Source organism: Heterocephalus glaber, unplaced genomic scaffold (assembly GCF_053883595.1).
Source record: "Heterocephalus glaber isolate CG9 unplaced genomic scaffold, H.glaber_assembly_v1.0 deba00001060, whole genome shotgun sequence".
Lineage (NCBI taxonomy): Eukaryota > Metazoa > Chordata > Mammalia > Rodentia > Bathyergidae > Heterocephalus > Heterocephalus glaber.
The window spans coordinates 2,867,931-2,880,877 of NW_028258185.1; the positions used below are offsets into that span (position 1 = coordinate 2,867,931).

At 47.3% G+C, this 12,947-nt stretch overlaps 1 protein-coding gene and 1 long non-coding RNA gene across 5 annotated transcripts in view; one reads left to right on the forward strand and one right to left on the reverse strand.

Annotated features, from left to right (window-relative positions):
• Window positions 1-12,947, reverse strand: part of LOC101714214 (olfactory receptor 7E24-like) — a 237,541-nt gene that overhangs the window by 76,867 nt on the left and 147,727 nt on the right. The window lies entirely within an intron of this gene.
• LOC147828504 (uncharacterized) overlaps window positions 1,751-12,947 on the forward strand; it is a 157,292-nt gene continuing 146,095 nt past the window's right edge. The window contains exons 1-3 of one of the 4 annotated variants that reach the window (XR_015450702.1): window positions 1,751-1,953; window positions 4,417-4,656; window positions 10,418-10,519. This is a non-coding gene — a long non-coding RNA (uncharacterized LOC147828504). Of the gene's footprint in view, window positions 1,954-3,633; window positions 4,657-10,417; window positions 10,520-12,947 lie in introns of those variants that run through there. The other 3 variants (XR_015450703.1, XR_015450701.1, XR_015450700.1) reach the window with 3 other exon arrangements.

Consider the following 12,947-nt stretch of genomic DNA (forward strand, 5'->3'; position numbering starts at 1 on the left):
GACTGATGCAACCACTGTGGAAATCAATATGGAGATACATCAAAAAACTAGGATTAGAGGTCTCATTTGACCCAGCTATCCCTCTGCTGTGTATCTTTCCAAAAGAATTAAAGGAATCATAACACAGTGGTACATGCACACCCATGTTTATAGCAGCACAGGTTGTAATAGCTAAAACTTGGAAGTAGCCCAAATGCCCATCAACTAGAGACTGGATAAAGAAGATGTGGTTTTTCTATAAAATGGAGTACTACTCAGACACAAAGAATGAGAAACTAGAGACATTTATAGCTAAATGGATGCACATTGAGGCAATACTCTTAAGTGAAATAAATAGGACACACATGTGTAAATACCGAATAGTTTCTCTGGTGTAAAAAAGTAGAAATGTCAGTAAGGTTCAAATGGTGTAACTGATAATGAGAAATAGGAAGAAAAGGTCTAAAGGAGTTGGGGAAGTGGGAAGGGTAGGGGAAAGGAAAAAAGGGAAAAGAAAAAATATGAGAAAAGGAAAAAATGGAAAGTCTTTGTAAATTGGGAAGGGTGGAGGGGGTAAAGGGAGGGCAGGGAAAAGGGAAAAAAATAACTAAGATACATCATGCAAAGGTACAAGATCCCAACAGTGAATGTAACTGTATTGTATACCTAAAATATACTAATAAACTGAATGAAAATTTTAAAAACACAAAAAATTACACAAATTTTAAAAGAAAAGAGAAAATAAAAATCTTGAAATGGCTCAAATAGTACCTGCAGAATAAGAAATAAAAGATAAAAATAATTATGGATTGTAGGAAGTAATTTAAAAGAAATTATAGTGGAACAACATCTCTAAATTGGTGAAAGAAAAAGCCTCCACCCAAAAGTTTAAACCCATCTAAGTCATAATTTAACAGTAAAAGCAAAAGAAAAACTTTTTCAGAAATGAAATCTTTAAATAATTCAAACCTAGACTCTGAAAAAGGAAACTAATGCTAGAAAGAAAAAAAAATGCCATATACAATTTACCTACTGGCATGAAATACATAACCCTTTTCTAATTCTTTAAATTTCTTCAAATGGCAATTAACTGTTTAAACAAATAATAAAAATGTAGTGTTGGGGCTATGACAAATATAAAAGGAAAATGTACAATAACAAGCAAACACCCGTCATAGCAACTAATGAGGAAAAAATTGAGAAGTGGGGGAAGAGACAGGAAAGAAAGTGAAGGCTCTAAGAGAAGTTGAAAAAATAGAACAAGAAAAGACATTTAAAACTGAAATGCCTTATTTTTAAGGGCATTCAAGTAGAACAGAGGAAATAGCTCATTTTAGGAAGGTACTCTTGAACCTTGCCTCTTTCTAAAGTTTCAGGAAAATTGATTTTATATAACACATATGCACCAAGAACAAGCTGAAGTCAAATTCTCCACATAGGAGCAACAGGCCACAAAAGCATCTCCGGGAACACAGTCCCCAGCACGCTCCCTCTGGGTGGCCCACCGGCAAGGCATGACAGCCCTGGAGGCACGCCAGAGTGCAAAGCTCCTTCCCGCCCCCGCCCCTCCCACCACGCCCCCCTCCACGTGCGGCGCACACCTCTTGCTGCCATCAGCTGAGCTCAGTTTGCGCCTCCTCCCGCCCCACCGGTCCGGCCTCCCAGTGGCTGACGGCTTCGTCCCTCCAACCACAGCACGGCAGGGCCCCGACAGGTCCGAAGTCCCGCCCTCCGAACGGTGGTCCATTCCGCGGATTGGCCCAGATGACTGTCCATCCAGGCGGTGGGCCCTAGTGGGCGTCAGGGGCACGCCTTCGGTGAGCGACCTGGGCTAGCGGTGGTTTTCGGTTCCGCGGAGTGGCGGCGGCGGTGGCTTCTGATAATGAGGACGGCAATGCGGCGTGGAGCAGCGAAGGCGCCGCCTAGAGACCCGGGGCCCGGGGACTGGGTGGCCCGCCAGCCATGGACAAACAGGTGCGGAGCGGCCCATCCTCCTCCCCCCTCCGCCCGCCCGCCCGCTCCCTCCATGGGCGGCTGGGGGGCGTGCGGGGGGGGGGGTTCCTTACTAGCCCTTGGTCACAGGTGGATATAGCCAGTAGGGCAGAGCTGGGCTCAGTCCTGGACGTTCTGCTCCTTGCACGGCTCTTCTTGCGCGGCTCCCCGGGCGGCTAGGGGGCGTGGTCGGGGGGGAGTCCTTACTAGCCTTTGGTACCCAGTGGGCTTAGCTACCGGCTAGAGCCGGCTCAGTCCTGGGTGCTCTACTCCCTGCAGGGATGTACCCTTGTGGCTCCACATACAGGTGGGGAGCATGCCCCGGGAGTCTTTACTAGCCCTTGGTGCAAAGTCCATATAGCCACCGGGGAAGAGCTAGTTTCAGTCCTATGCGCTCTGCTCCCTGCACAGCTTTACCCACACAGCTCCACCGACTCCTGGGGGGCATGCCAAGGTGGGTCCTTACAAGCTTTTGGTCGCAAGTGGGAGTAGCCAGCTGGGCAGACATGAGTTCAGTCCTGGTTGCCCTACTCCCTGCACGACTCTATGCCCGCGGATCCACGGGTGGCTGGGGAGTGTGCCCAGCAGGGTCATTCTTACCTCTTGGTGGCAACAGGGCATAGCCAGCCTGGCAGAGCTGGGCTCAGTCCTGGGCGATCTGCTCCCTGCACGACTTTACCCGTGCGGCTCCACTGAAGGCTGGGGGGGGGGGGGTCCTTACTAGCCTTTGGTCGCAAGTGGGCGTGGCCAGCCTGGCCCAGCTAGGCTCAGTCCTTGGCACTCTGCTCCCCATACGGCTGTACCAGTGTGACTCCAGGGGCAGCTGGGGGCCTTGCCCAGGGGGTCCTTACTAGCCCTTGGTGGCTAGTCGTCGTATTCAGGCGGGCAGACCTGGGCTCAGTCTTGGGCGCTATGCTCCCTGCACTGCTCTACCTGGATGGCTCCACCGGCTTCTGGGGGGAGTGCCTGCGGGGCTCCTTACTAGCCCTTGTTCGCAAGTGGGCATAGCCAGCCAGGCAGAGCTGGGCTCAGTCCTGGGAGCTTTCCTCCCTGCAAGGCTGTACCAGCATGACTCCAAGGGCAACTGGGGGGCTTGCCCGAGTTGTTCTTACTAGGCCTTCGTGACTAGTGGTCGTATCCAGCTGGGCAGAGCTGGGCTCAGTCCTGGGCTCTCTGCCTCCTGCACCCATCTACACTCGCGGATCCAAGGGTGGTTAGGGGGCTTGTCCGGAGGGTCCTTACTAGCCCTTGTTGGAAAGTGGGCGTAGCCAGCCGGGCAGAGCTGCGCTCAGTCCTGGGCGCTCTTCTCCCTGACATGCTCTACCCCTGCGGCTCCATGGGAGACTGGGGGTTGTGCCCGCGGGGTCCTTACTAGCACTTGGTGGCAAGTGGCGGTAGCCACCGGAGAAGAGCCGGGCTTAATCCTGGGCACTCTGCTCCCTGCATGGCTCTACCCCCGGTGCTCCAGGGGAGGCTGGGGGGAGTGCCTGGGGGGGTGGGTCCTTACTAGCACTTGGTGGCAAGTGGCGGTAGCCCCCCGAGCAGAGCTGGGCTCAGTCCTGGGCGCTCTGCTCCTGCATGGCTCTACCTGCGGGGCTCCACAGGCGGCACGGGGGCGTGCCCGGGGGGGGGGACTTTCCTACCCCTTGGTGGCAACTGGGCATAGCCAGCCCGGGGTGCTCTGCTCCCTGCACGGCTCTACCAGTGCGGCTCCACAAGTTTCTGGGGGGTGTGCCTGGGAGGGTCCTTACTAGCCCTTGGTCACAAGTGGGTGCAGCCAGTGGGGCAGAGCTGGGCTCAGTCCTAGGTGCTCTGCTCTCTGCACATCTCTACACCGGCAGCCCCAAGGCGGCAGGGGGTGTGGCCAAGTTCCACCTGACCAGACTATGCCCCACCCCTTCCCCCAATGGACCCCATGTTTCTGTGCGCATGCGCAAGCAGTCACATGCGTTACACTTCCCACCCTGTGCCTCAGTCCATCTTCAAGGAGCGGCCTTCTGGCTTGGACCCTGAGAGATGGTTCTCTGGTGGCTGGAGCCTGAGGACTGGCCACTTTCACTCTCCTCTCTGCCCCAGGGACCCTGCCGCTGCTCCACTCTCCAACTCACTTGGTCAGGTGGGGCCTTGCTCTGTTTCCAGTGACCCGGCCTGGCCCCTCCCCCCTCCTTTTCCCCTCCCCCCAGTCCTTCTACCAGTTTTCTCCCTGTCTTTTCTCCCCCACCTCTCCCTTCCTCTCTTCTTGTCCCCTCTTCTCCCCCTCCTGATAACTCCCCTGTCCCACCTCCATCTCCTAAGATCTGTTTTGCCTCCACAACCTTTCCCTTGTGACCGGTGTTGGGTAGAGGCTGTGTATGTTCCTGTAGTGTGCAGACCATAATGAAGTGTAATCTTTTCCTCCTGCTAAACCTCCGGAGCATCAGGTTGCAGCCTTGCCTTTGTCCTCAGAGCCAGTCCCTCAGTGGTTTGGGGCCCGAGGACTCACCCTTCCCCCACCACTCCAGACCACCATCCTCCAGGATGCCAGACACCTAGCACTGGAGGCTCCTACCTGGGACATCTGGCTGCCACACTTCCAGGACTCCAGGACACACTGCCTAGGACTCCGGACGCCCACCCAGGATGCCCAGCTGACCATGCCCAAGGCCTTCCTGTAACTTGACCAGCAGAATTTATGAGGCCCAGCAGGTAAGGAGGGCTACAGAAGTGAGAAGTGTCACCATCGATTGGAGGAAAGGGGAGGGCTGGCTGGGCAGAGGTTACCCAATGCACCAGAAAACCAGGGTTGGATATAGAGTCAGGGTTGAAATTGATGTTGAGGTTTGTGTTACTTGGCATCCGGTTCGGACTGGTTAGGTGATTGATAATGTTTTGTCAAGAAATCAGTGGGATTTTCAAAAGATATTGCACTCCTTAATCATTTTCACTTTCACCACTTACCCTGCCTGGGAGAAATATTCTCTTTCCATTCAGATCCAGTTTTCTGTATCTTCAACTCATTCGAGGACTGTTTCTTTGACTTTTTTTCTTTCTTTTTTTTTTTTGGTACAAGGGATGGAACTGCTGGATCCTTGGGCTTGGGAGGCAGATGGTGCAATCCCTGGCCCCTGGGTCTGTTTCATCTTGGCACAACCTTGGCAGATATAGAGGACACACATTGTTTGTTTGTTTGTTTTTTTGAGCTGATGCACAGTTGTTGTTTTAATCTTCTTCAAAGTATGCAAAACATGTACAGGTCTTAAAAATCAAGGCCAAATATAAAGTTTACTGAGAATTCTCAGCTTCTTCCAGTTCCTGTCCACTTTGTGTACATAATCATTATTGGTAGCTTCAGGGTAGCCTCCTTTGTTTCTTTTCAGCAAAAATAGAAGCATGTATCTAAACTACCTCTGCACATTTAGTGTTACACTGACCTGCTTTAGGTACTGTCGGGGCTAAAACCATCCATATTAGTCAGTTCTTAGAGTGTGCAGGCTGGGAAGGGTCCTCCGAAGGCTGTGCATGCTCAGAATCAGATCTAGTGCAGCACACAGATGTTTACATGATTGGCCCACATTGGCTGCCCACAGAGTCACTTGGAGAAGAGGGCCAGAGCTCTGTCCACTTGCTGGCCATCCAAAGAATCTAGCCGAAGGCCTGGAGCCCACAGCAATGTCCTGCTCGAGCTTGCATCAGGAGCCCAGGACAGTGGGGATCCGCAGTGTGGGAGGGGGCTGTGCCCAGAGGGTGAAAAGGTTGGTCTGGAAGCTGATGAATCTTCACTGAGCCAGAAGAGGATGCCCAAGGTGAAGGTGAAGATGGGAGCTCCTCCCAGGAAAATAAGCTGAAATCCTTTGCACAACTTCTCCTTTTATACTGTTCAGACATCAGTCCTAAAAGTGGGCCTTCCCCACCCAGAACCATGCAGAATTCCCACTCAAGTTAATCAGTAGAGTCATCAAAAAATAGTTATTGTGGGGGCCAGGGATTTAGCTCAGTGGTTCCGCTGCCTGCCTCGCAAGCATAAGGTCCCTAGCTGGATCCCAGGCATTTGTTACTGTGAGCTCTTTGGTTGGAGTTAGGTTTTCTCCACTTCTGGGTTGTAAAGGCGTGGAGCCATGTTTTCTCCTAGTGCTCACGTAGTTGGTTGTTTTTCTGTCTCATCCACACTCTTCACACCACACTACACATTACAAGATGTAGATCCAGTTTTATCAAAGCTGTGAGGGTCAGGGTGCTGCTCTGTGGTGCAGCACTGGCCTGGTGTGCGCAGGGCCCTGGGTTTTATCCCCAGCATTGTTCAGAGGAGACCAAGGTCCAAAGCTGAGGATGGCTCCCATCCAGCTGTCAGAGCCACCGCTACTTGGCGGGTTTCCTCCTGTCCCTATCTTTCTGTAGTAGAATATCGGAGACCAAAAAGCACAGGCTTGTGTTCTTTTCTTTTTTAAAAAAAAGTAGGAAAAAATTATTGGGAGAAAGAAAGCTTCTGCCTAAGAGAGACAGAAGGGGGACCAGAAAGTGGGTTGCCCCAGGACACACATTTTTGCTTGAACATCTATTTTCAGTTCTTTGGTGTATCTACCTAGGAATTATTAGTAAGTGAAATGTCTATCATTCTTTTTGAGAAAATACCACACTGTTTCCTACACAGGCCGCAACAGGTGTCAGGGCTCCACTTTCTCCCCATTCTTACCATCATTTGGTTAGTTTGCATGCTTCTGATGAAAGTTACTTTAGTAGGAATGTAGGGGAACCTCGCTGTGCATAGAGCTTCTGTTTCCTTACTGCTTGTGATATGAAGCACCTGTTTCTGTGTTTATGTGTGAGGGTGGAGGGAGTCCTTTGACATTCCTAGGGGAATCAGGTCATTTTCTCAGTTGTCCGGTTTCAGGTCCCACATTCGGTGAGGCAACTGTCTGCAGAACCACAGTCCTTCCCATGAGAGCGTTCATCACATCAGTCTTTGTGGTCTCCCTTCCTTGGGTGTGCAGCAACAGTCTGATCCCAGTGTGCTCACAGCACTCTCTGGCCTTTCCCACGCTGTTCCCTTTTCATGACCAGCTGCCGTAGGTCAACAAATCCTACCCTTTTTTTTCCAGTTGTCTGTTTGGAGCTCTACCTCCACCAGTGAAGCTTCCCCATATTCTTTGTGGAAGGTGGGCAGAACAGCAGTCTGTGGCCACCACTTTGGCCTTGCTGCCCCCTGCTGCATTTTCCCAAAGACCTCCCCATGGATTCTGTGACCCAGGTCACTCAGGTGGGTGTGCACTGGTCTCTGCACCCCAGTGCCACCTGCACTGCCACCATCATGCCTGTGGGATCCCTGTCCTCTGCATGGCTCCTGCTTATTCCTCGATTTTCTCCTTCCAGTTATGCCCTCCCCTGTCCCCCCAACCTAGGCCCTTCTGCTCTGGGTCTCTTCAGCCCAACACTTCAGTTCCCACTGGCCGCCTGCATTCATGGTCTTCCACACTCACCCCCTTTAGTACACAAGGCAGCCAGGGATTTTTCACATCCCAGTCCTCCCCTGTGCCCTGCTTGTCCCTTTCTGTCACATCCTTAGTTGGCCCCTGAGCCACGAGCACGAGCCCTGTGCACAATGCGTATATGTTTTCCAAATTCCACCCACCGACTACATCTTCCAGCATGTTTGCTACCCAGTTCCACACTGGGAAGTCAACTCCTCTGGGCAGGGCCATCTTTACTTTGTCCCTGTTTGTGTTCAGGTGGGAAGGGGAGTGGAAAAGCTCACAAACCCAAACACAGATAGAAAGAGAGACAGAGAGAGAGAGTGCGCAAACAAGAGTGTGATGTAGCAGGTATTAGAAGATACGTTCCAGGACTGGATCTTAAGACCTGAAGTCACAGAAAAAGGACAGAGTGTTTCACAGACACACAGGGAAGCCAAACTTTTGACCAGGGCTTCAACTAAAGGGATCCAGCATTGACTATGAAAAGGGGGACTAGGCTGCTCACAGAACTAAGAGAATAGTAAGCTTTTATGGATTTGCTGCATTGGGGTCAAGTCCAGCAATTTCCAACGCGGGAGTACAGTTCCAGAAAATATTTCTTGTGTTACATGTGGTGCCAGGGTTGGTCACAAACAACTCGTCCTTGAGGTGGTTGAACTTTTGTGTTACTGGCAAGGTCACACTGGGCCACACTTCTTTGCCTGTATACCTGTGCCCTCTTTAGAGCCCAGAGACTTCTGGCACTTGGGCTACTGTGGTGGTTGAGACAGCACAAGTGTCAGGGCAGAGGAGACAGGAGAGAAGACACAGGGCAGCTTCAATGCATGGTAGGCCACGTTAACCCTTCATGATGACCTTGGACTTATTACCAATTATAGATGTTCCACAGGTTCACACACAGAGCCAAGTAGAATTGGCTTGGGGTTTGAGATAGCAAAGCAGGCAGAAGCAACAGGAAGACAGAACCCAAAATCTGCCTCATTGTATTCACCCATCAGATATCTGTAGGCTCAAGCGCAGGGTCAGTTTTCTTAGCATAAATGACCTTCAGGTCATCAGAAGTAACCCAGCCACTGTTGCTTTCATCATCATGTCAGAGCTTCGTTCCTAATGCAAAGCTGTATGATCTGCAAAATGAGTGATTTTTCATCATACCGGAGTAAGGAAAGTGAGACGATTTCTCTAGGTGTTTCCTGGGTCACAGTTTTTCATACCATGTACTCGTGGTGTGTGGGTGATTTTAGCAGGACTTGATGGCAGGTCTGTCGAAACATGCCGTGACACAACGGTTAAGAGCATATTGCACCCAGGCGCTGATCTTGTCACCACATCCCTTGGATGCAGTCCTGTCTCATCCTCCCGCTCTGGCTCACTTTGTTTTTATCTTGCCTTTTTCCCATTCCCTGTGTAGTCTTCTCTGGAACACTGAATAGTTCTTTAAAAATGTGTGTTTCTTTTTTTCCCATGTTTTCCATATTTTTGTCTCTTTAGCTTTACATATTTGCTTCCATCTTTTAGTTTAATAGTATTTTCTACAACTGCATTCTCCTGTTCAGCCTATAGGCTCTACATTTCATTTGGCATGCTATTATCTGTCCCCCCCCATTACTGACACTGACACCTCTTTCTCTTGACTAAAAATCTCCCATCTGCTTCTCATGTTTGTTTATTGCCACATGTTCATGAGAACATTCACCGTTTGTTTTGCTGAGTCTGGCTTATTTTGCCTGACATGATCTTGAGATGCATCCACTTTGACAGTCATGAGAAAATTGTATTTTTGGCTCAATACTTGTCCACTGTGCACTATTCAGGATTTTGAGGAACACCTGTACTGATTTCTGTAGGGAACGTACTACTTTACCTCCCCACCAGCAGTGCATTAAGGTTCCTTTAACCCCAGTCTGACAAGTGTTTGTTATTTTTCTTGTAATCCTCTTGAGGTTAACTGTTCTTAACTGAAATGGAATCTCAGTGTAGTTTTGATTTGTGTTTCCCTAATCCCTAAAGATGGTGAACATTTCTTCATATATTTATTATCAACCAGTGGTATAGTTGAGAGAAGCATCTGGTCAATTCATTAGTCCTTGTATTGGGCTCTTTTATTTTTCCATATTTCTTATATGTTTTCGATATTTATCTTCCATGGGAACAGTAGCTGGAAAAGTGTTTCTTTTCCTCTGTGGCGTCTGCCTCTACTGTGTTGTTACCTTTACTGTACAGAGGCTTTTCAGTGAGCTGTTGGTATTTTGCATTTTTTTGTTCATTTGGTACAGGGGATCGAACTTGGAACCTTGCGTTTTCGAGGCAGGCAGCTGCACCACTGAGCTAAATCCCCAGCTGTTCAAAGGCTTTTGCATTTGATGCAAAGCCGCTTGACAATTCATTCTCCACATAGTGTTTTCTTATTTTGCATCTACATTTGTATTTGGAATTCTCCTGTAAGAAAGATGGTGTTGTGAACACTGTCAGTGAAGTATTAGTGAAGCTGTGGATGTAGCTGAGCGACACAGTACCTGCCTGATCACTCGGGGTTTGGCAGCCTATAGACAAGGATAAACAACATCTTTAAAGAAATTAGAGCATGTATAGTTAAAGTATAAGCACCAAAATAAAAAAGTGGTTGGGAAAAAAGCCATGTTTAGAAACTATTTTTAAGAGTCGAACATCGTGATTGGAATTTGTTGGCTTCTAGACACCTCCATCAATGGAAATTATCTGCAAGTCTAATATTTTGTCATAATTTTTTGTAATTAAAGCTGTAAAAATATCATAAATTTAATAATTTTAGAAAAAATGTGAGCTAAAATTTTTACTACTCTTGTTTAGGTCTTACAAATTTCATAATTTTGTCTAATGATCCGTAACAGTGTTTAACCACCAGTGTATCTGGTAACTGCCAGTAGGGGCTAGCAAATGGACCCTCTTTAATTCTAGCTATATTATTATGGCCTGGACTTTGCATGTCTTTTAGTTATACTTTTTTTTTTTGGTACCAGGGATGCAATTCAGGACCTTGTGCTTTCCAGGCAGCCACGGTACCGAGCTAAACTCTGTCTTCTAGTTGTACCTTTTTACTGGGTGTTTCAGACCAAGTTAAGGTAAGACCAGTGTCACATAAAATTAACCTCTTGTTATTCATCACGGTAATGAAGACTGCTCAGGCATTAGTTGGAACCATGCATAGAGCCTCTCAGCTCCTGTCAGTGTCAGGTGACAGGATGTGTCACAGCCTTCCTTGACCATGTTACTTTCATTTGAAAACGTGGGAGATTTTTCCTTCCAGGTGACTTTCCTTTGACAAACTGTACGTTGTTGATTCTTATCGTTTTCATGTCGAACAATCTCCCTGCTCAGGAGGGTTGTGTGACTTACCAAAGTTGTAGGATCTCATAGAAAAAGTTCTCTCATGTCCTGAGTTTTTATTTGTTACCTTCCAGGGCCAGGCCAAAATATTGGCTGTTTTCTTAGCCTAGTTCGCTTTCTAGTTCTAGTCTCTAAACTTTAGTTGTTGAACACCAGAAGAGATCAATAACATTGGCATTACAATGGGAGTAGTATACTTATTATAATTCTATCTGGATAACACTTTGAACTATGAAATTAGAGGACTGCTATTTTTATCAATCATGGTCATTTAGTAGTTGAATTCGTGTAGAAAGTTAACAGAAAAAAAAGTTTAAATCAAGAGCCACATGCAATATTTTAACGTGATGAGGATGACATCAGTTTTGTAACAAGCTTAAATGTCTCTCTTGATATAAAATAGCCATTGTTAAGCACACTCATCCCTCCCCAAAAACATAACAACTCTTACCTCAGTTGTTATCTGTTAATAGGATGCCATCTAAGGAAAATGTAGCAGCCTATAAGTGTACCTGTAGTTGTAGCCTTAGAGAAAGGCAAATACCTAAATCAAAAGGAGGTTATTACTATAAACAATATGTTGGAAGACCTGTACCATCAGAAGGCATGAATACATTTAGTACATCAGAAAAGTAGCAGTAATAAGTATCACAATTATATGAAATTTCATGCCCTTCAATTTAGTTTGGTACCAAAAGTATCTTTTAAATAAAACCTTTTTTGTTTATGTCACAGAAAATGTAACCTTTTGAAAATGACCACTGTAAACATATCACAATGTTATGTTTAGCAGCGCTTACTGGGGCAAGTCTTTTATAAGTCTGTGGAAACTATTGGGGTCACCCTATTGGACAAAGGCTGGAAATCTGCCCAGGTGGCTACTCCTTTATTTACCAAGTTGAGTCCCATTAAGTAATCTCTCCAAACCTAAGGGTCTGATAATCTTCACAACAATTTTTTCTATTTTTTTTTGGTACCAGGGATTGAACTTGGGTTCTTGCGCTTGTGAATCAGGCAGGTGGCAAAAGCACTGAGCTGAATCCCCGGCCCTTGACACCAATTTTTAATAACCAATAAAAAGCAGATTGTAAAAATTAACACATTATTTAACCAATACAAGTTTTTGAGTTATATATAGACAACAGTACGCACTACATTTGTAAAATTAATATTGATATCATTAGGATCAGCCAGGAATCTGGGAAAAAAGGGCATGTCTTTAAAGTTAATAACCTTTCTCTATAAGCCAATTTAAATTATAGGCAAATATCTTCTTAGTAAAAATTTCACAAGGATAAAATTATTGAGGTAAAACAAAATTATTGAGCTGTGTGATTAGACAGGAGACTTTCCTTTATGGAGTACTGCTTTGCCCTCTCATCATGGAGAGCTGGGGCTCATTTGTCCCACAGCAAAACACCAGGGTGTTTGAAAATTCTCCCTTACCATTGCAGCCTTTCATATGACTTGGCAATAGTGAGTGAGAGGAAAGAGCAGTAAGCTGATAGTGGCATGTGAGGGGGTGGTGCTGTTAAATTGCTCTCCTCTTTGGGAGGGGCTGAAGCTGCTGGGGGCTCAGGAAAGACAGAGTCACCAAAAGAGCAGGTCTGGAGAGAGTAGCGTCAGGAGGGGTTCAGGCTGTAAGGAAACACTCTTGATGAGCAAGAGTCAGCTGAAAGTTGGAAACATCAGCCACGATTGCACAGTCCAGTGTGGTCACTGTATCTACTTCAGCCACCATAACCATGGGTGTGACATGACCAAGGCCACCACAGGTGCCATCTTAACTGAGAGCACAGCCATGTTGAGGGTGATGAGACCTGCCTCTGGTGCAGGTGGAGCCATGGGGTTGACTGTGGCCCATGGAGTGGGCTAAAGTGCAGGAGCTATCGCCCAAGGAGCAATTGAAGTTGTACTTGGAGGTGCCGCTGCCTCTGAAATGACTAGAATCATTTCAGGCACCAGCTTAGCTAAGGGCACAGCTGTTTATTCTGAGCTAATTGGAGCAGAGTTAAAACCAAGTGAAGTAAACTGTAAGAAAAAGTTTGAGAAGAAAGAGGATAATCTCTTTAGTGGACATCACAGAGAATGATTCCTGCACGTTCCCAAATTTCCATGTCTAGTGCCCCTGCTTTGGAGAAACAGGGACATATTTGTAAATGT